Below are 23,643 nucleotides of genomic sequence, written 5' to 3'. Positions count from 1 at the left end.
CGACTTTACCGGGGTTCGTCCCTTAGCGTTTCCCTGAAGAAGGTCGTTCAGGGGTGCCTGCAGGTATGCAGCCTTGGGTATGAAACGACGATAGAAGTTTACCATACCCAGGAATTGTCGTAGCTGTTTTGTAGTTACGGGCTTTGGATAGGTGCGGATGGTTTCAACCTTTTCCGCCAGCGACCGAGTGCCCTCGCCGGACACGCTATAAACCCAGGAATTTTACTTTTACTGCCCCGAAAATGCATTTTGCTCGATTTACCAGCACTCCGTAGCTTTTCAACCGCCTGAAAAGTTCCCCCAGATATTGCAGATGCTCCTCTTCTGTCCGTGAGGCTACGAGGATATCATCGATGTACACGTAGCAAAATTCCAAGCCGCGGAGTACCTCGTCCATGAAACGTTGAAACGTCTGTGCTCGTTGCGTAAGCCGAACGACATGAATGGGAATTCGTACAGGCCGAATGGAGTCGTGATAGCTGTTCGGAACGTCTTCTTGTGCTACGGGGATTTGGTTATACGCTCTCACCAGATCTATTGTGGAGAATATGTTGTTCCCCTGGAGGCTCTGGGAGAAATCCTCGATGTGCGGAACCGGGTAGCGATCCGGAACGAGTTGATAGATACGTATGTGCCAAGAGCGTGGCGAAGACTGGGGTAGAGATGAAGAAAAAGTGCAGGCTCGCCCCCGAGTCGAGGCCAAGGGTCGCGTCGCGCCATAAATGCCACCTGTAGGGAAATTTCCGGCGCGGTCAAACCCTTAGCCCTCGGCTAGCGAGGCGAGGCCTGGGCACTCGAAGGTTAGTTGTAAAGTACTATGGAAAAAGATACACATGGAGAAACGGAAATATTTTTATGGTTTTTCGCCGGCTTGCCGGTGGCGGGTGACCGCCACAAGAAACTTGTCAATTCTGCTTGTTAATAGACGATTACACAATTGCGATGTAGCATTTTCTAGTTCTGTTGAAGAAGGCCTTACATCTATTTATTACTGCAGCAATATTAAAATATCACAAAAGTTACACGAAAATCTGTCACAGATGACCACAACCAAAAAGGATAGTAACACATAATATAGTTTCTGTTTACAGTTTCGAAATTCGATTCGTTTGGACTCAAAGTTGAATTTTTCACTTATGGTAAAAAGTGAAAAAAGTTGAAAGCTGCATTGTAACCACAGATGGAAATTTCTTTCAGTATAGCAAGTCTTTTAAAAACCACAAACAAATCCTTGTCAAGAATCTTTTACGAAAATTACAAGAAACTAGAACGGCAAATGTTTATTTTTTGTGTAATAAGAACAAATTTTACTCAACTTTTAATTGCAGTGACAAGAATTCAGCAATTTACCGACAGTAAAACAAGTGGACGGAGTTGAAGGCAACAAAATACCCCCTTAGGTGTTTGAATAATTGTTATTTTTGAGACGTGCACACGTATAATATAATATTATAAGATAATGAATGATTAAAAATTTCATCTTAATAATTCTGGTGATCAAACTTTCGAAAAACAATATATCAACAACGAACCGAGAACAAACTATTTGACGGATAACTGTGTAAAATGTGCTTTTAAAATCTGCACACATAGCTAGACATACACGCAACTAAATGCTAACTTTTTGTAGACATGGCAGCTGTAGATCAACATAAATCAGGAAAGTCAAATTAGAAATATCCCTACGAACTGTAGCTGTGCTTTCTATAATATGATACATTATACGATAGCATTAGAATTATGCTCAGTTATTACCACGAAAAAATAACAAGGGATCGAGAGAATGCAGTGTGATAACCACGTTGGATTCGATGAAATTTTGAACTTGCTACTTGCTACCTGCACTGACAAACAGGCACGAGCATGCTCGAACAGGTCGAGACTTGCTACTCGTGTATAGTACGTGGGTAGGTCTTTTGACGCCTGACTCACTTTATGTGCTCAGGATCACTGATTTCTTCTTCTACGTATCTATTTATTCATAACGTCTAGACGTTCTATGGACAGTAGCACAAGTTTCCTTTTAATCATTCAATGAATTTGAGAACGCAAGAGATAAAAATAGAAGTAAGAGAATTGAATTACGAGTATGTTGAACTAACTAAAACATAAGGACGTTGATTATAATAGACTTTCAACTTACAATTTCCGAAATATTTATTCATTCTACTAATTGCTTGCTGTTGAACCCGTAGTAAACCCTACGTAATTGACTTCATTATTAGCTCTTACTGGCAGCTGTAGAAGACACTGCGGTACCAAAAAATCAAATTTCTAATGCAGTCAAATGAGCTTCAGAGGTTACCTTCCACAAGAATATCTACATTCGGTACTTTTTGATTGAAATTAAATCAACAAATAACAAATTTAAATAAAAATAGAAAAGGGTCCTATTAATAATAATTGAACACGGAGCCAAGTAGCAACGTGCAATAATAACAATAATTTTTTAGTCGTTCTAACGAGTAATTCAAAGTGTACAGTATATTTTGTTACGGTGTATGGAAATTGGATTCAACCAATTCCGATAATCGATTAGCAACTACGTATACCGAAGGATATTTGAATGATTTCTCTATTACACTAGTACCGTTGCCCATAGCTGTGGTCGTATGGTGATAGATATTTTGGCTTCACGTTTGAGAGGCCGCATGGCTTGAACACATGTATATAATACAGTCTCAAGTTGCAGCGAGTATGACTCCGAGAATATAAACCACGAAATTCTTCTTACAAATATTATTACGAAGTTTCATTTCCCCCCGAGTGATTTCATGTTTTCATTCGTTTATTATATATTTATTTGAGAGATAACATCCATGGACGGAATATCGTAATTATAGTTCGGATTTGTTCACTCACACCGAAATAATAACAGCATTGATGAGCATTACGTACTATCAAATAAGAAAAAAATATTGATGAAGAACGCACGTTACAACGAACCCAGGTGCATCCATCTAATGAAATATGCATTTTCTTCGGAGCTCAATCATTAATTCCCAATCGGCATAGACTTACCAATGGAAGTAGACAAATAGATCATGTGGAACGCATTAACAGCGAAGGAAACGGAATTGCGGTTTCTATACATCTCTAATTGTAAATAAAACTTGCAAGACGTTCTGCCGTCGCACAACCCATCACAGCACAAAAATGCTTGACGCGTGTGTTCCTCGGCAACAAACTCACGTAGATATAATACAAAAACTCAATTATACATCTATCGTAAATAGTATGCGCCTCGAGGTGTGACGGTCTCTCCCTTTTCGATGAGTCATGTACAGTCGGTACCGATTATATTACGCTCGAAAACAGCGTAAATAGTCTTGAAAACAATCCAGAAAGTGTACAATAACAATGATGTAGGAAATATCCCTTCTAGAAAGACGAATGTGTTTGTGATTTTTTAAAACGTTTTTCTGGGTACATCTATTTCACGACCGTGCAACAATTTTCTACCTGAAAATACATTTGGCATAGAAAAGAAAAATTGTGATCTCGTTTTTATTTACATTGTTTGAGATATTGCTACAAGTTTTTTTTTTTTAGCAAAAATGTGTTTTTATAACATGAAAACTTGTCTGATCGAAGTTAAGATTGATTTCCGTAAAATATTTCCAATTTTTCAGCACTTATGATGGTGTAACTCCCGAACGAATCGGAAGTCCATAATTTCCTTTGGCGGAAAACTTGATTGTAACTGGTCGAATGCAAGTAAAAAGTTTCAGGAAAATCGAAGGCGTCGCAATTCAAAAAATTTTGATTTTTTTTTTCGAAAAAATTTTAGAATTGTGTGGTTGAAAAAATTTTCAAATATTTTTTTCAGAAAGCTCGGACTTATTGACACATTTTATACTTGTATCATTTTTTGAAAAGAATGAAAGCTCTTGCAGATAGAGCCAGTTGAAAAAAGTCTGTTTCGAAAAAGTTGAAAAATCGGAAAATTCATAAAATCTACACAGGTAGCCTAATCGAAAAACGGCCGAACACGTGTTCTTTTTTTTCGATAGACGAATTGAGACAAAAATTGACACCAAGATCGGCGTCGGTGACCTTCACCGATTAGGGGAAATGGTGTGGAATACCTCATACAAGTTCGTACATATCTTAACGCTTGCTTATCGTATTAATACTATACTTGCTGCATAGGAAATATGTATGTCATAATCAGCACTCTTAGCAGATCTCCGACTTATTGTGCCATCTGGTGATAGATAAATACTAAATTCAATATTTATGTTCAATAATCATCACATTTCGTTAGGCGTGCAATGCGTATTATACATGGTATGCTTATTCCCTTACACGTGTAGTGAGAATAATTTCAATCGTTCATTTCTACTCGGACATATACTAACAGCATTTTCATCCCTCTCTACAAGTATTGAAATAGAAAAAAACGACAATTTTCTTAGCGCGTTCAAAATAAAATCTTCATAAATGGAAGGCGCCGAACTAGCAGTACACGTAGTGTTATAGGCGTTGGATTTCAGTTCATCGTCCCTATGGATAACAATACATTGTCACCGAACTATGGAATATCTCATTATCAGAGTCTGCGAATACTTGTAATGTAGGTATTGTTTCCTTTTTGTATTTGTCCGTTAAATTTATGACAATATATTCATTGCCGTATCGAGTCTAAGTGAGAGCCAAGTATATCACACAATAATTTGACATTAGTCGAGTCTTTTTCGGCAATAATAAATTAATAAGTGAACATCATTAGCGTTTTATATTTTCCGAACAGGTTCGAGCGTAAAGTCACAAATTACTTGACCGTGAAAAACTGAATGTGAAAAAAAGAAAATACAAAAGCCAACTCTGAATAAGTAAAATCAACAAATCGGTGTCCTTGTCTTTGAGCTTCAAGGTAGACAAAACAACCTAGCGGAGCATGGAATCGTCATTTCCGTAGGTACATACACATATGTGCATCTCAATCAAGGACAAGGTGAAAAATCGATGCGAGATATAGACAGGTTATTTTGCAAAGAGAGTCGTGCTAATGGAAATCGATGTTTTGTACTCTAAACGGCTAATAAGTGTTCGGTAGACAGAGACATCTCTTATCGAGAACGGAAACAGATTATTCGTCACGTGGCCTACGCGGCTTCCCACTCCCCTCTCAAAGCCCATGATACACGCCTCCCACCCTCGAGTGTTTTTCTGAATGCGCACTTCTTACCGTGTCGCGCGTCTAGTGTTCGTGGTCGCCGGTCGAGGTCAGACGTCACGACTGCAGAAATAATAACAATAAGCCCCGTTCCGTTTCGCCGGGGACTGAGTTTTGATAGTTTCGCCGCATGCATTCGCCGCTCAAACTTTGCGGTCTTTTATATCGATACAGCGATCATGCTTTAACACCGAGTAAATTCAATTGAAAGACGAACTGATTGTTAAGAATATTTTTTTTTTAGTGCCAAAGTGGTGCGAACGGGTACGTATATTTTTCGAAGATCGAGGATTCGTTTGCAGAGTCGTCGAGTATTTTACTTTGGAATTGACAAAGTTGTGAATACAAAAACTATTGACACACACTTCGATTGGGGGGCAAACCGTGACGTTTGAAAGATTTTTGACAACATTCGACAAGCTGACCACGTTACAATGTCTTATTGTAAGGAGTGTGACATCCTGTTCGCGAAAACTACAGAATTTGTAAATCACAGGAGAAAAGAACACCCGAGATTTATATGCCACGGGTGCAAAAAGGTCTTTGGGCTGAAGAGAAAACTTGTATATCACATGCGCTCCTGCGGGCAATTACGAGGGAATAAAAATTCTCGCGAACCTGGGTCTGTTATTGGCTTTGCGAATTACAAACGCCTGCCGAATGTTACAGCGCAAAAATTAGATACAGAGTTCGAAATATACATGGACAGAAAGTTTGGTAAGAAGGGTGTTTTTTGTACTGTTAAAACGTGCAAATTTTGTTCCAAAACTTTTTCCATGGCTTCGGACTTCGCTGATCATATCAGAGAACATTGCAAATCTATTCCGCTCGATGCCACCGGCGTCAAATCAAAATTCGATTTCATGAAATTCATGGGCCTCAAGATGAGAGAGACGACCGATACCGGCCCCAGCGATTTAGAATTAATTGGCGATGAGGTAAGAAACAAAATCACTGATTGCCGGGTGGTAATTATAGGAGAACGTTGTAAAATTTGCGATATATCCTTCAAGTGCGTCTCTGATATGGATCTTCACAATAAAAAATATCACCCACCCAACGATCGGAAAAAGGTAACACTCGTACTAAGAATCGGCGACGAAATCATCTCGAGGCTCTCTGTAAAAAAGCGTCACATACGCCGTAGCGAAAAGGTAGCATGCAAGTCAAATTGCCGAAGGTTGAAACTTCGGTTGAACAGAATGTACGAAAGTTGTCAACATCCGGCAAAGAAAAATGAGAGCGACAGACACAGCCGGAACATTTTTCCAAGGGTACCTCCATCGGTCGATGAAGCTTACGGTGACATTATTTTAAATTCCGATGTAGCATTGCTTATCAAGAAAGAAATCGGCCCGCCCGATAGCAACTGTACCGGACGTCAAACGGCGAGGGAAAATTCCATAGATCTGCTAAATTTGGATCATACGACTAGAGCACAAAGTACTTTCAGCTCACTCGAGCCGATTTACGACACGAATATGATGATGCGTAACCTTCGACCTGGCGGTATGGACGCCGACGACTTTTTAGATAACCTACGATTCTCCGAACAGTGGAAAGACGATATAACAGATCCTGACGTGCCTTGGTACTCGCCGGTGAAATTGGAAAAAGTCAATCGAGGAAGTGACGAGGACAGTTGTTTCTGCATCGACGAAAGAAAACGGAGCCCGACAACGAAGAAAACAAGGACTGGATGCGATTACGAACAGTTCAACGATATTATGAACGGAGATAGCGAAGATTGTAACGAAATGAACTTCGACGAATTACTTTGTATCTACAAGTATTCTTGCGACTCGAAGTGTCACCCTACTGAATTCGGTTTTCCTTCGACAGAGAAGAGCTACAGGCTTAAAATCGAGCGCAAAGACAGCGAGGACGACGACAACAACAACAGCGCGGGCGATCGCCGTGGCTCATTGTCAGTCATAACAACGCCCAGTTACATCGGCGCGATTGTTGTCGAAGAGGAAGGCCCTAACTTGACTGTCAACTGTTCTCGATCCGCCGCTTTTACTACTTGGACGCACGAAGACAAATTCTTCGGATTTCAGGACGACCGAGTTTACGGTCTGGGCAAAGGAGTTGTCGGCGCAATCGATAATTTCCAAAAAGTACTTATAAAAGAGGAAGTGATGCTGGACGAGACTAACTCTTGTATTAATGAATCATCTTTTTAGCCATCTATTAATTATAATACATAGACATGAAAGCGTCTAGTGATGTATACGTTAATACGAATCAAATTGACGTCGTGTCGCAAGAAGAGGTCACTATATCAAAGTAGTAAGCTATAGGTGTGCGACACGTGTCGAACAGTGGAACCGAACAGACCTGCGATTTCGAGTTTATATAGGTATTTCTCAGTCGTTCTCATTTGTGATGCAATACGTACTATAGCGTTATTATTAATGTACGATTCTACTGCCCAAATAATATTTTGTGTTTTTTATTTCTGATTCGTATTCTCGTTTTCATTTATCAATTTGGAGGACAGTTCAATTATCTTTCCTAAAATTACTATTCTAAGTATTTTAAAATAGATTATTAGTCATACGAGGATTAATTTGGTACAAGTTGTCTGACACACCACAGAATGTTTCATAAATATTACAATGTACCCAATAACGGTTAAAGATGAAATACTTGGAGTAGAGAGGTTCAGAAAAGCCCTTTTTTTAGCTCTGCTCTTCTCCGAGATTTTTGGACTTTTTCTATAAAAAAATAACTCACGCGAAAGGGCTGGGATAAAAAATTTTTTTACCACTGCCTCAACGGCGTTGAAATTTCGAAAATGGGCTATAAACTTTTGTTACGTCATACAAAACATAGCCATCGAAGGATTTACGAATATCTCAATTTTAAAATTCCCGAAAATAGCTTTTTTACTCGAAATGTCAACGTCGTTGAGGCAGTAGTGAAAAAAGTTTTCAGCCCAGCATTTTCGAATGTGCTATTTTTTAGTGAAATAGTGGAAGAATCTCGGAAAAGAGCGAAATCGAAAAAATGGCCCGCTTCTGAACTGCCCTATTTCACATGCTCTAAGCGCGAGCCGAAACCCGCCCGAAAATCCAAAAATTTCAAATTGTGATATCTGAGCAACCACGGCCCATTGGATTGAAAATAAAAAACCACGTTAATCGGGGGCCTTAAATTTTCACCACGTGCAAGGACAACCCGTTTCGCGACATCAAGCCTCCCTACTCTCCTTGTCAGTGCGCGTTACAAGTGTTGTATATCTTTTTGGTAAGAATAAAATTATAACTCTTTTTGGTATTAAAAATTAATAGGTATATACATGCATGTCGTATAAAATGCTGGATGTTGTTTATATCGGTACATTATCGCTGTGATTATTATATAACAATTTCAAATATTTGACGGAACTGATGCAGTGATTAGATGTCAAGACACTGTAAAGAATAAATTTATAATTTTTTTAGTAGCGTTCGTTGGATTTTACTTGTTTTACGTTTAACAGTTATACTGTATAATATAGACTTTTAAGAGCTGAGATAAATAAATTATTAATTCCCTTGTAACAAACCCTGGTTTACCTTGCTTTTCACATTCGTTGTGATTGCAAGTTCTCCTTCAATATCCTCATAGATGTAGTAATGAAGCTCTCCGAAAAACGCGAAGGAAAGTATGAGAATTGGAATAGACATGCAAATGTCTAAGTTATTGTTACTATACCTCAAGAATATTATTTGCATTTGAATATTTTCGGAAAATTTTTATTTTTCCCCGACTTCACAAAAGGAGGAAGGTTATCAATTCGTCGCGTATATTGTTTTTCGATACACCAGTTCGAAAAGGTGCAACCGTACAAAAATATTTCACCGACACTTGGTGAATTTGTTGAGTACACACAGATGCTGTACAGACCTATCTTATACAAAATTTTGCGACGCACTATTATCCTATACAAAATCGTCAAAGTCGAAAGTAATCTACAATAAAAAAAAGTATTTTCAACTAGTAAACATCATACGCGTCGCCTACTTTCGAAAATAATGTTGCATCATGAGGTTTACGTCAAGCAACTCCACGGATTGGATTTTTAAATGCATGGCACGTGAAAATAATTTTTTTCATGTTTCTTCGCAAATATTTCACCGAAATGGAACAAAAATCCTTTTCAACGAATGATCTAGTTCAGATAGAATTGTGAACTAAATTTTGCTATTATAATTTATTTTAATATTTTTATTCACAATTTTATGTTTATAATCAACCGAACAAATCCCATGTATAAAATTTCACAAAAAAAAAAACGTCTACCCATTGGTGTTGGGGTTGATGATTGTGATCGCATCCACACCCAACCGTGATGTTATTACGGTTTACCCTCTGAAAATTAAATTATTTATACATGTATTACGTCTGGCTTTATAACCAAATTTTTCTCCCATCTACCTCATTACCTTCGCTTTACTAGCTTTCTCGAATTTCTCTTAAGGGGGCGCCCTGGTCGATTTCGACGTTGACGTATATATCTTCAAATATCGAAGTCCTTGTATCTGAAAAGCGAAGAAAGGTTTTAAGCCCCATCTTATACGCAATTCTGGACAAAAACACTCAAACCCATTTTCATTTGACGCAGAAATGAAAAAATCTGATGAATTGTACGAATTTACTATTGCGATTTCGTAGAATCCGTGTCATTTTTTTATTTCTGCGTTATATGAAAATTTGTTGTAGTGTTTTTGTTTGGAATTGCGTATAGAATGGGGCTGTTAAATATTTTTTCCCGGTTGAGATACGTGAACGATACTTGGAGATATATACGTCGACGTTCAAATCGACCAGGACACCTTCTTAAGACGCATATAATCTTTCCCCTGTCCTCATATTTCCATACTGCTCTGTGCATGCGAACAATCAGATAAATGTAAAACCTTGAGTGCACACGACACTAGTTTAGTTAATTTTACCTACTCAGCACTATGTATTCCCCCACTATTCTGAATTCTTACACTTTTCCTGGATTCGAACACTTTGTCTCCGTATCACTTCTATTTCATTATACAATAAGTATACTTTTAACATAACTTGCGTCAAAGCAACTTCAATATTCATCTCCCAAATTTAGCAAGTTAATTTCAATTCGATCTTCGAAATCACGATCCCAAACATTCATAATCGAACCCCCAAAATCCACTTTGTGCAATTCAACAATTCCACACGCAGCATTGTGTATGCCCAGCATGAATAATGACTTATGATTAGTTACATAGCTATTTATCTTTCTCAGCATCGATCCCCTTGGCGTTTTCTTAAACCGACTTTGAGAGTATAACTAACGTTTCCAAATCGACGAGGTCGAACCCAATACCTGCGTTAAGCCTGCACTACCACACCGGAAATATGAGCCCAACAGGTGTTTGAGTTAACATCTCGGTTGGGCACAAAACTAGTTCCGTAACGGCTCATTCGAACTAGACATTTATCCCGTAACAAATGAATGATTCAAATTTTGAAAATGAAATAAAAACATCACGAGAATTTCAATTTCTTACCCAGTTTTTCTCATCAAACGTGAAAATAATGATTTTCCAAATGTATCCTAGATGGAAAATAGTCGTCTAGTGTAATGTACTTATTAAACTTGAATTAAAAATTCATAATTTCTGAAACATGTTTTTTCGGCAAAAACTAAATTTACAACTTGAGTCAGGCAAAAGACCATATCATTTCAACCATTGTTTACATACCAAAATGAGGGTGGCGAATAGAAATGATAGCCAATGCTGAAATATCTTGGTCGAAACAATTTTTAAAACTTCCAAACATATAATATGCAAATGGTACAGCCCTACAAAATATTTCGTTTAGAGTCAGCACAATGTGATCGTATAGCGCTCGCCGGCCTACGAGTATTTGGCGGCGATTCGTTGCCGCGAATCTTGATAAGGCAAGAATCTTAACGCGGTCTGAATCAAATTTCGCTGATGTTCAGCAGCTGTGTTGGTGTTAAGGTAGTACCGTGATAAATCACTTTTCTTACAATATCTTTCAATTTTTGAATACACACAATTTGAAGTGTCCTTTATACGTAGGAATTTTTTTTAATAGTCCTTGCGGTACTAAATTTTGCAATATTAGCGATCAAAAGTCGTACAATTTACATGTATTCCCTATCCCGACCGTAGTTAGAGTGAGCATTTTATTTAATAACAGCCATACTTTTCTTAGAATTTTTTTTCAAAACTGAGAATTATTAATTGAGGATATAACAAGTAATTTTTTTCAAAAAAAACATAAACAAGCAGTATTCATTTTTTTGTAAATAATTCTTAAAGTTTGTTGCTTTTAATGATTTTCAAACTTTCTCTCATAACCTGACCCGTGAGAAATAGTGACTTGGCAACGTTGCCCTACGCGGGAAGTTTAAAATGCCATAAAGGCCCAACGAATTGAAATAAATGTCAGAACTTTGCGGATATAGGTTACGGTACAGGTTTTAATCGTGAAGTCATTGTGTATTATTTTCAGTCTCCAATTATAACTAACCTCAAATTGATTTCATAACAATACATTTCTCTACAACACATGCTTGAGGGGCAAGAGATACTGAGTTAGAATGCAACGTTGCCAAGTCAGACAAAAGACGCAATGGGAAAATTTTTATACTTCTGCGCATGTGAGAGGTGGCGCAAAGGTGTACTGTATCTCAACTACTTTTTACTTTAGTTATAATGTTTTACACAGGGGATATTTCTCTGGAAGTTGAGGACTGCTGCTATCACGGTACTACCTTAAATGCTTAATGAATGAACTACGGCTATTGAAAACAACGGAATCACTTTTCGCAACAAAGAAATACCTATATGTGGATACTGATTCTCACCCATAACGCCTGGGTACTTATTTTATAATTTTGTAGCCCCGAGACTGCCTAGAGCGACAAACAATGCTAAAAACAACAGTTTGCAATGACGGTCGAGCGGCATATTCGTTTGTTTCGTTTGTCGCTGTTGCGTGACCTGTTGCGTTTCGCGTTGTTTGCCGCATCGGGAATTCATTCTCTGCACAAATATTCTACTATTGCTATTTATGTCGACTTCGTCACTCGACACAGCTACGGTCCAAGCACGAAATCATGTAAAATTCCGCTATCGTGGTATTTCCCTGAAAATTGTGAAACTTGTTGACTGAGTACATTCTAAAATCGTAAGAATTTTCTAGAAGGTGATGACTCATCGCTCGTATTCTCATATGTGAGTCACCCTAAAGTTGCGCAACCTTTCAGAAAGTGATCACGGAATTACGCCTACCCGGAAACACGGTCAGCATATTCAATCCCCTGTTGCCAAGTACGCATTACATCTCGCATTATATTGCATTGATGCATTCGTACTAAGAGGGCGCTGCTGTCGAGGATATTGTCGTTATTTATTTAGGTATTAATTATACTTTGTTCTGACTTGACATTAACCCACAATTCAATCAATAATTATCGGAGTGCTAGATTACACGTTTCTTAGGAGAAATCTCATAGTGTGATTTTTTATGGGGCATTCTACGTGTAATCGACCTAACCAAAACTCGCACCCTTGCAGAACCGGTTCAAACTTTGTGAAACGATTTCGTCAGTTCGTAAGAAGATCCGAGATTTTTTATAGAGTTTTATTCGAACATGTTTAAACATCAGCACTAGCAGAAATATATTAAAAAATCAACAATGTCCAGTTTCGATCCAGTGTAATTCGAAATACGGATCAACCGAAGCAAAGTTGAAACTGCAAAAGCCTCAGCGTTTAGTAAGTTTTAAAATTATAATATGTAAAACGATACAGTAGCGCTCAAACTTTATAAAATGCCAGAAACACCATAGTTTTTCAGATGTATTGTTACGTTCTGGGAAGAACATCCCGAATAATCCTTTACAATTTCTCGTGCAGCCTGTCTTGGTTTGGAATTTTGTTGTGGGTCGTGCCAGCTAACACTATGCGTAATTGAAATAACTCGCTCTACACACACTTTAATTCAAAATACACGTTTATTAAATATAATATGTTCGTTAACTGGTGTTCGAGATATGGGTTTTTAGTGTTATTCACTTGGTTAGCTGTTCTAAAGTTCGAAGCTTCTGACGATGAGTGCTCTATGACAGAATGATAATTGACGTTTTTGATTTCGAGGTGTGCAATGGTCCGACGTCTAAATTGATTCTGTTTCTGCCGATGTCTGAAGTGATTCTAATTTGCAACTGTCTAGTTCGAAAAGGACCTTGAATAGTGGGAGGTCTGGAAGAGACTCCTGATTGGTTTTTGGCTACGTCAGTGCAAGACGATTGGTCTTGAAGAAGCCAATCGGTACAATGCTGACAAGATCGTTAGTTGTAAGAATGCAATTTGAATTCTAAGAATGATACTTTGTGAACTGCTCGTCTTGTCCTCTCTCACGTTCCTTTTAAGTTTGGTCAGTGAGAGTTCGCGAGCCTGAGTTGGAATTGAAGATATAAAATAAAGAAATGAAAATGATACATGAACGATTGTCGGTGCGAGACCATTGCACACCAAGATGATAACTAACTCTTTATCAATATGGTTCTTAAAGGCTATGGTATGAGCATGTGTGCTTTCTTGTGATAATTGCACGTCGGTAGGTTACGATACAGAGAGGGTGCAGCCATAATTATCGGCTGGGACGAAACAGTATCAAAAGCCACACGTCATTTTTCGCTAATCATTTCAGAGAATAATCTTTTATTAGTGAAGAAAAACGTATAGAAACTTCATTATGGGGCCGAATTCAATTTAGAAGCTATGAACTTTCCTCAGCAAATAAAAACCACTTTTCGAACTCTAAGGAATCAGCGTACAAAATCAAAAGTTTTGTTTATCTCATGGTTTCAGAAGATTTTATGAATCTACATACAGTACTACCTCGTTATGAGAGAAGTTCCCCTTCGTTCCGCTTAACCGAGTTTTATAACTTTCCCCACCCTAACTGTCTACCTGACGTGCCCCAACTTTGGCGCGGACTTGTTATAAGCAATTGCGTTCAATCATACGTGTTTAGACACCGAATTCGTTTACACAGAACTGTGATTCTCTTGCAACGAGGAGTGGTGATCATCGACACGCTCGCTCACTCACGGGTGATCCCCGGGTTCTGCAGGCACTAGTGGGGAACGCTCCGGCGACGAATTTCTTAGACTCCTATTCCCCTAACCGCCCTAACACTCTCTCATAACGAGGTAGTACTTTGTGAATTTACCGTGAACGATTCCGTTATTACAACAGCAGTTGATGTGTTTATTATGTTAGCGAAGTTTGAAACGATGAGCTAGCCGAGGGGGAAATAACTCACTATTAAGCGATGTGTCAATAGGTTTGTGGATTAATTACAATTCATCTGAATTAATGAGAATTAAATAAATTCTTAAAAATTACCCCAAGTTGATTTAAATTAATTTCGATTCATGTCAAAATTATCTGTTTACAGAGAAAAAAATGAAATTAAAGTAAAAATAATAAGTTGAATTAAAAAAAATTTAGTCGAATTAACAGGAAATACGAACGACTGGATAGAAATTTTTTTAAACTCACTTGAAATCGAGTTAATTATCGAGAACAAAATTTAAATTCGTGAATTGAAATGAATCAAGTTGAATTAAAGAAATTTATCTGGAATAAAAAAAATTATATGAAATAAATAACATCAATTGAATTAGATGAATTATTTTTAATTAATTCAACCCAAAAAAGTATTGTGTTAAATGCCAAGTACTGTGTTGGGTCTTGGAGAAAATGCTTGACAGTAATATGAGCTGCAGATACCTGTTACTGCAAGGGAAGATAACAAAACACGAGAATGCCCGTTTGTATTTTTAAGTCTATAGATTGTACAGTTTTTGTCAGCGCCATCTAGAAGCGGAAACTGAAACTTAAGGTCAGTAATTACGACTAATACTTAGGCACGTTAAGGGTTTTTGCATTATTCAATAAAATAATAAAATTAATTTTCTTCTGTTCTTCAGTCATTTACAATTCAAAAAATGACACTTGTTATAGAACTGGATCAAAATTTTTTAAAAACTTATTTGCTCTGTCGGTAAGGTGGTGAAAACAATGCAACTAATTCTAGATTTATAATATAACAAGCGCTGTCCGTTATTCTATACGATGTAGCAATTGTTGAATGGTGAGAGAATGTTTCATTTTATTACTTCATTCTAGATTAACCCGATATCTTACAATCACGACAATCAACCCAAATTTAAATGTGTTCAATACTTCTGAATAAATTACCAAGATTGCAGATTTTCGAATTTTTCTAATGCACAACAATAAAACTCAAATTTCTTTCGTCAGTAACCAATTTAGATATTGTTTTTAGTTTTAAATTGTTAAATGCCAGAACTCAAATTTATTCTAACACTCCGCTTGGGTGTGATTCGATAACTTTGCATCCGGCCATTCCGCAGGCGGATGAATACGACTATGAGATCTTCTTAAGGGGATGCTATAGTCAGTCTTTACCGATCGAGTCAGATTTGACTTATTTTGGCATTTACCAGAGCCTACACATCGTTGACCCGATGTGGTTACTGTTAGTGCAATTCTACGTGAAATGCCAAACCAGATTATTACGAAAACAATTTATTTCACGCAACAATAGTACTAAAAAATGTATTTTAGTGTAATTCAATTACCATTAATCCCAGTCACTGACATGGGGTCCAGTTGACCGCAGAACCTACTTGAACGTACAATTTTAAAGTCAGCGTGGTAGAATCAGGGTTGCTTGTGCAAGTAAAATGAAGAATGATTGAAAAAACTTTGGCGCCTCAGAGACCCCATGTATGTATCGCATATTGTTTTACTTTTTTTGCTTCAAGAATTGCTCCCACATCCTTCATCGTTTTTTGTTAAAACTAAGATTGGAGTGTATTTACAAATTCTTAAATTTTATTTTAGATTTTTGCTCAAGTCATAATTGAACATAACGTATTGTTGTGTACAGTAAAAAAATCCAAAGTTGGCTAGAGTCTGGGTGAAATCCCGTGTAAGGAATGTGGAAGTTTCCCTAGGTGTAAGTGACTAGGGTTAATCGTAGAAATACCTTTGTTCGCGTTATTGTAGAATGAACTAAAAAAGTTGGCACATTTTTGTTGGACATTGCATGTAGAATTGTGCTATCTACGGCTAACTTAGTGGATTTCTTCCAATGTTTAGCAATATAAATATTACTATTTTTATGTGAAAGTATACATTATTCACCGAAAATTAAAGTATGTTATTGAAGTATCTTGCAACTTCCCGTTTCTGTTCATCAGTTGTAGTACATACGTTCAACTTTTTCCGCCGACAAAATTTAATACCTACTGTACCGGACGTTCATGGCAAAACAGTTTCGAATGCTACAGTTTTCCAAAGAACCTTCTTACGTTTGTGTTGATTACTCATAAACGATGTAAACAAAGCGTTTCAAAAATGTTTTATTCGATTTCCGGAGCATGTTTTCTGCAGTTTCAATTGTTTTTTGATTCAGCTTTCACCTTTTTAACAAATTATTTTCAATTAAAAACTCCATATTTCGTTACGTATCATGTAAATACCCATGCATAAAATGTCAATCTTCTCGTTTTATTTCGAGTGAATGGTTTAGTCGAAAGTTTTCAAATAATTGAGGTATTTTTCTACATTTGTGAGAAAAATGTTATAAAAACTTAGAATTCTTCTCTGCATTTTTCTCTACCTAGCAAACGTTGTTAATGAACCATTGAAAATCAGGACCTGTATATTTGCTGCCAAATTAGTACTGAATGTGACCCCGATTGTGTAACTCGTCCAATCAAGCATCGCCTTATTTTTTGTAATTTAACGGGGTTTAACTGAATGGAATAAATTTGTTTGGATCAATGATGATCCAATTGACTTCGCTACATTCATACTTTGGTCAACACAAATAAGCAGCCTGTTAAAGACTAATAATCTTGTTTAAATTCAAATAAATATTGGTTAATCTATCCAATGAATATTTGATGTAACTGGAAAGGCATTGAAGTGCCACAATTTATAACAAGAGGAACAAAAGTTGATACCATGATCACATATTTCATGCTAACGCACATTTACAGAGTGATCACAATAGATTACTCGACGAATAATTTTACTTTGACTACGTGATATCTTACGATTTCTAAAATTCCATATGATTTCTAACATTTCATATGATGTCTTAAGATTAGAGAGTGATTTTCGTAATCCTAAATGATTTCTCATGACTACCATCATTACTAATGCAGAAATTTATTTTAATATTACTAAGTTCAGTGTGATTTCGGTGATTAAAAAATAATTTCGACTGATATTGATACCATGATCGCTTGAGTGAAACACCCCTTGGGTTATGTGATTCATCTTTTTAATACCGTTGCGCGTGTTTAAGTATATCCAACATCAGGTTAAGCATAAAGAACTACGGCCATTACTTTAGAAAAATGCGGTTCGTGTAATAGGTTGAGATAATAGGCCCCACATATTTAGGTACCTCCACTAAGCGAATATATTATGATACGGAAGCTATTTTTGCTAGTTAACTGACAATGAGGCCTTCGCAGCACTAGAGTTTTAATTAGTGCTTAATGTTTAAAAAAAAGTGGTGTATTCAAATCCTTACTCATTAGTAGATACCTCACAGTCGCAGAGTGCTTTAGATGTATTTGTTCATTCGAAATCGAGATCACAATGCATATAATAAAAAAGCCTACGAGGATAATCAAAATTATTAAATATTCGAAACGTAGTTATTGTCTCCACTTAGTGTAAGTAGTGATAATTATCTGACCTACTCGTTCCGGTTTTACAAAAATCAATGAAATGAAATGGTTTCGTTTCATGTGATGCGAAAAAATCAATTAGAAGAGTTATTTCATTTCGAAGACGAGTAACAAAGTCAGCATCATAAGAAGGAAAGTCGACGGACCTGAAAAGATGAACTCTAAAACTTACCGCTATTTCGATTACTTACGAAAATATAAGAATTAAGACGAAAGTATGTACATTTTTTCATTTTTTCAAATTAAGAAGGTCAGAGGTTAACTTGGTCGATTTTTCTCAGATCTGGTCAGTTCTAAGTTAGACCGACCCATGTTGATTCAGATAATAATCATATAAATCTGTTCATTCATTCTTGAGATATTGCCAAATCCAATAAACTTCTGGTCACTATAGACATAAGTAATCGGAGGTAAGTTTAAACTATTACTTTCATGCTTCGAGTGATTCTTATAACTACGCGAATGGAAATTCGAGGTTCCATCAGGCCCTGGTCAAGATAGGCTCAGGCACACGTTACTAAGTTATACCTGGTATGGCCCTGGCCAAGTTGGCTTCAGGCAACCCTTACTAAGGCGTGCATGTTGGGCCCTCTGTCAGGTTGTCATCAGACATCATATGACTGAGGCGCACTTGATGTTGTCCTAGTCAGGATAATATCAGGCATTTCCGAGTACGACATGCCTGATCTGGCCCTGGTCAGCAGGCTCAGGTCAAGCCAACTCTACTATGGCACATTTCATCTGAGCCAGTCTAAACCTGACACTTTGCAAGTACCGCGAATAGCCACCAGGCGTCATGGAAGCCGTTGGCGTTCTCATGATGAAAGTATCAAATGACTTGTCATAAAGTGTGGCCATCTACCTACAAAATTGTACGAAATATCATTTCGCAGCTTGTTGGTTTTTTTTACATATCTACCTACAGATATCAGCTGCTCATTTTGTGGTAGCCTTAACTTCGCATCTGTATAAAATTAAATAATTTGTCACGTTATTTCAAAAATCAATAAATCTGTATAATCGTCGCCAGAGCCTAATTACGTAGTGTCTTAATCTGCCCTGATAAAGACCTGGTGAAGCACTAATCTAGTTCTGATCAACGCTTGATTAGGGCCTGGATCAGTGAATCCAATGAGAGCTTGATCAGAAAGCCTAGCCTTGAATCTAATAAGGGCCCGACCAATACAGCCTATTCAGGCGATTCTAGAACATTGCGTTACATTCGTGATCAAGGGCCTCAGGATCAGGTAGCCTGACTTCAGCTTGATCAGGCAGTCATAGTCCAGTCAAGATAGGTTTTCACTTTGCATTAATTCCGTTTTCGTTTTTTCTTGGTTCAATCGTGGGGGGGGGGGGGGTTACTGGGAGTCCTCAATCCAAAAGTCGACCAAATGGCCCCTTGCTATCGCCGCCATCTTGAATTTTATGAAAAATAATTTTCAATTTTAAGGAAAAATGGTAAAGACAAAAGTTGTAGGAAATTCAATTTTCAAATTAAACCTGAAAATAGCGGCGAAGTAAAACTATTGTATTATCTTGTTTATTTCTGACTTTAAATGTCTCTTTTTCTTTGCCGTTGGCGTACTACTACCTTAAATATTGACTGTAGCAAAAAAAAGGTAGGGACCAAAATTGTTGGAAATTTAATTCTCTACAGGTTTATTTATGTTTATTTATGCCCTAAAGTCAAAAATAAACAAGATAATACAATAATTTTACTTCGCCGCTACTTTCAGGTTTAATTCGAAAAATATCCATTTTTTGAAAAAAAGCTCGAGAACCAAAGTTGTAGGAAATTGAATGTCGACTTTTTGCCTATCTTGACTGGACTATCAGGCAGGCCTGCGCAGGGCCTGGCCGACGTCTGATGTCAATTTCTACTTGGGTACTTCCTTTTCTGTATATGTTCAGCAAAGCAGCCGTTAATAAGATTCTGCACGTATCCGAATCTTCCGTTCCTTATACATATGAATGATGGACCAATCCGTGAACTTTCGCCTAGCTTTTGAAGGTAAAAATTTAGGATTTACTGTAATTAAGATATTTTATAATGTACACTAATTGTAAGATATGAAAATCCTGCAATTTGTAGGTTTCTAGACCTCACCGTTTGGGGGTGATCAATTTTATTTCATCACTTTTTTGAATTGGATCTCTATTGTTGAATTTTTAGCACTTCCTTCCACAAAAAGAAATATAACTTATGTAATGTGTTTTATATGTAAAAAATTCCAATAGTACCGAATCTGAAATCCAGTTAAGGAAGCGTGGATCAAGAAAGACTTTTTTGACATTTTGAATCATGTACACGGAAAGGCCTAAAAAAATGATTGTTTGTATTTTCTGTTTCAAAAAGTACGCATTTTTTTCAGTGAATCCTCAAGTTTTTATACTAGATCGAAACCGGAGTCATTATTAATGTCAAATCAGTATAAATATTCCAGGGTTCTATAATTTTCTGAATATTTTTTGTATCTCTGAACCATTCACACCGATTCAAGTATGCTACCATGTTTCATCGGACTGAAAGAACTTCAGGATGTAACCTTAAATGTTTACATTTTCAATCGCAAGAATAATAATTTTTTTTCACTGAACAAAAAAAATTATTCCCAAAAATTGAGATCTCTGGAGTACTTATACCAATTTCATTGTGATCCCACTCTCAATCCACTCTGAAAATTTCAGGACACCCGTCAAAATGTGTACTTGTTGAAAGAAAAAAATAAGAACAATTTAATGTTTAGGCCTTCATACAAACTGTAAAAAATTGTTTATTTTTTACACTTTCTAAGGATATACCGTGAAATAGAATTCAAATTCGGACAGATCAAACTTTTTCAAACTAAAAACACTTTAGTTTATACTTTTCCCAATGAAAGGAACTGATAAAAATTTGAAAACAAAGGTTAATATATCATAACTTCTAGTATCCGTTATATTCGGCTGCAGATCTTTACTGTTCAGCAAAAACAAGAAAGACATGTCCTTAAAGTAAATTTGAAACCCTGTTGATTTCAGATGAAAACTGTGGCCTCCAAAATGTACACAAACAGCTATTTTTGATGGTGATCTCCAATGGGTGGCAGCTGATATCTTCCATATTTTCCAACTAAATGCTACAAAAAAATTACAATATTTACTCGAATACATGTACAAAATGATCTTAAAGTTTCGATAAGTTATATACATTCCTTTCTTGCCAAAAAAATTGATTAAAACCACTAAAAAACGTAGTCCTAAACTTATATCCCCCCTCTGCAATCCTATCAAACTAACAAATAGATATTCAACAAGCTGTACGTCAGTTCACATTTTTAACGGGCATACTACGTGTGCATATTGATGATATTGTTACAGAGGGTGAAATCACCCCTTTCTTCTCCCTTTCTAACGATCTAGTGGTCTGCATAGATAAAAGAGGGTTCAGAGTTCATATGTCATAAAATGAATAAGGTTGCTGCGTCAACTAGTATTATTGAAAAAATAGTCTTATTACCGACTTTAAACGGTAAACACACACTTTTCTATTAAGGTATTTGTCGAAAAACATCTAATTTCGCTGTCTGATAATTATCTTAACAAGCTCTCGCACCCAATTATTTATTGTAACGTAAAGAAAGTTTCAATACATATATTAATATCCGTACTGCGTTTATAGGCGAGGCTCAGATGTTGTCACGCAGATAACTCATTTGTATGTACTACTATTGTCATAGCTCACAGTTGCAAGTTGTCAGAGATCTTGCTAATGGTCGAAAGATTTTGTCGCTTATTGCAATGTCGAGTCATTCGATGTAATGCGACCAACGTCTGTCAGGCGTGAATTGCAGCGGCTCACTGCTTGCAAAGCAACTAAAGTTGACGAGAAGATCTTACTTGAAAGTTCACATTTCGCCGCCCCGCAAAATCACTTCACCTGCCGTAAATGCCATATGCGAGTAATTTGCGTATGGGTATCATACATGTACAGTTGGGAGCCACAAAAAATTTTTTTTTATTTTCAACCACTTTACGAAACCGTAATTAATAACGTAATATTGAACTTCCTGAAAGGAAAACACCGTGCGATTTTTTTTTAGTGCTCGCGCATTGACATTTTGTATTCGCCATTTTAATAACACGTAAGAAATCCAATTCTGACGATTGGATGGAGATTATCGTTTCTCTATACGATGGGCGCAACTTTATCTTTTGAAAATATACAACATATTTTTTGACAGTGAATTGATACACAAAATTTTCGTACATGATTCCCAACGTAGTTTTTTTCGGGTATTGTTCAACTTTAAATATATACCTTATCGTTTTCCCGCTTTCTTGCAACAAACATTTCCTCCAATATTTCCACTGCTTTCAATAAACAATGTCGTTAACTAATCCGATGAACTAAAAATTACTTATGTCATACTTCTTTCCCCTTCAACATTTCTAAAATACTTCTAAACTCCTCCATTGATCAACTAACGAAAGTCAGTAAACATAAATCTTTCAAACCGTCAACAACTATCTAACAAACGAGTCTCAACCATGTAATGATTAGATATCTAATAATCTTATACCCAATCAAAAATCTGTTCGAAACTCTATCAAATTTTGATCAATAGACAATTGAACAAACATTTTAAATTCTAACGAAGTGAAATCGTAATCATATCTATTAAATTGAATTTGTAAATATATAGTACACTTTTGCGAACTCGACTAATCATTTAATTTTGAGAAAAATGACGGTCACTCCGTTTAAAGTGTAGTGCTCGATAAAACAATAATAATTTGATGTTGCATACTAAAACAAATGCTGGGATCATTTCGTTACTCAGATAAATTCAATTTGTCCTGATAAAACGGGAAAAAATTATTTTAATTTATAATAAGTACAATATTGTTAGTTATTATTTTTTCCAGGTTGATACTGTGTTGATTTTACGGGTCTGTTTGCATGACGTCAAGTAATTATTACTTCAATTAATCTGTGAATCAACATTTCCGTTTAGTACGTTTTCACGAGTATTTAATTAAGCAGTTCTTCCGATTAATCAATCTTTGAAATAATCATTTTTTCGATCAATCGATTCATCAATCGATTAAAAAAAAAAAAAACTTAATTGGAGTCTACGCTTAATCGATTAATTGAAAATATGCGTGATCAAAATCAACGCCTAATCGATTAATCGCACATCCCTATTAGTATGACACACTTATATTTTCACTGGGGCTAAGATATAACAATATTCCATTCTTCGGTAAACTCGCATTATAAACAGATCTTGTTAAGATTGTAAACTAATCACTTTTCATTTCTCTATTAACGAAATCATAAGACTTCAGTTCATTAAGATTCTGACATAACGGACAACTGTTGAAGTGTTATCTGAGACGCAGGTGGCAAATCATAATTACATCGAAAAACAAGTTTTAATGTTGAAAAAAATTTAAGTTCGTTACAAAAATTTATTTTTAGGGGCTCTCCTTCAAATCCCGCGGTATGCGGGTTAGATATGAGAAATGATGATGTTTCTGGAAGATGCGGATAAATTTTCATACTTTTTGGCGGCATTCCAAAACTGAAACTTGACGTATACGAGGTTGAGAAATGAATTAAGTACATGGGTATGGGGCAAATTGTAAGTCTTCTTATACGAAGCTCTGAAACTATGCA

The 23,643-nt window shown here is 36.5% G+C and overlaps 1 protein-coding gene across 7 annotated transcripts in view; it reads right to left on the bottom strand.

Moving 5' to 3' along the window:
• The window catches only part of LOC124300051 (collagen alpha-2(IX) chain-like), a 92,704-nt gene that overhangs the window by 64,384 nt on the left and 4,677 nt on the right, over window positions 1–23,643 (bottom strand). The window lies entirely within an intron of this gene.

Source organism: Neodiprion virginianus, chromosome 3, assembly GCF_021901495.1.
Source record: "Neodiprion virginianus isolate iyNeoVirg1 chromosome 3, iyNeoVirg1.1, whole genome shotgun sequence".
In the NCBI taxonomy this organism is placed as follows: Eukaryota; Metazoa; Arthropoda; class Insecta; order Hymenoptera; family Diprionidae; genus Neodiprion; species Neodiprion virginianus.
Note: the sequence above shows the minus strand (reverse complement) of the source record. Positions and strands in the feature narration are given on the sequence as shown.